The following is a 917-nucleotide window of genomic DNA, read 5'->3' on the forward strand; positions in this document are numbered from 1 at the left end:
CTCCTGGGCTCAGGCGAGCCTCCCGCCTCAGCCCCCCCAGGATCTGGGACAGGTGCCCGCCACCACGCCTGGCTCAGTTTTAGATTTTTGGCAGGGTCTGGCTATGTTGCCCAGGCTGGTCTCGAGCTCTCAAGTTCTCCCAGCGACAGCCCGTCGGGCCCTGCCCGTCCCACCCCGCCCCCTACCCTCCTGCCTCCACTCCACCCTGCCCCAGGGCCTTTGCACAGGCTGCTCCTTTGGCCTGAATGCTCTTCCCCAGGCTTCCACGTGGCTGTTTCTTCGTCGCTCCTCCTCCTTCAGGAAGCCCTCCCAGATCGCCCATCTAACCTAACATCTGTCCACCACCATCACCTTTGCACAATTACAACCAGCGTGAGGATTTTTCCAGGGGGAGCCACGCCCGTGTCCCCCAACCCCAGGTCCTGAGCCAAGGGAGGGTGGCACCAGGCCCGCTTTGGTCACTGCTGGCCCCTCAGTCCAGTCCCCTGCAGCAGGCTTGGTTCTCTGTAGGTGCTCAGGCCCTGTTTGTTGAATGAGTAAGTGACCTCCCAGCACCAGAGGGGCCCCATGTCAAAGATCTCACCCCAGGACCCCATTGTCCAGCCAGGGAGACTGAGGCCGAGAGGTAGAGACACACCGAAGTCACACAATAAGGAGTGCAGTGCGGCTGGGTGTGGTGGCTCACGCCTGTCATCCCAGCACTTTGGGAGGCCGAGGCAGGAAGATCACTTAGGCCTGGGAGTTCGAGACCAGCCTGGGCAACAGAGCGAGGCCGCGTCTCTGCAAAATATCAAAAACTCAGCCAAGCCGGGCTCGGTGGCTCAGCCTGTCATCGTGGGCTTTGGGAGGCCAAGGTGAGTGGATGGCCTGAGCCCGCGGGTTCGAGACCCACCTGGGCAACTTGGCGAGACCTCATC

This window comes from Carlito syrichta, unplaced genomic scaffold, assembly GCF_000164805.1.
Source record: "Carlito syrichta isolate Samal-C Ts95f unplaced genomic scaffold, Tarsius_syrichta-2.0.1 Scaffold115575, whole genome shotgun sequence".
NCBI lineage: Eukaryota > Metazoa > Chordata > Mammalia > Primates > Tarsiidae > Carlito > Carlito syrichta.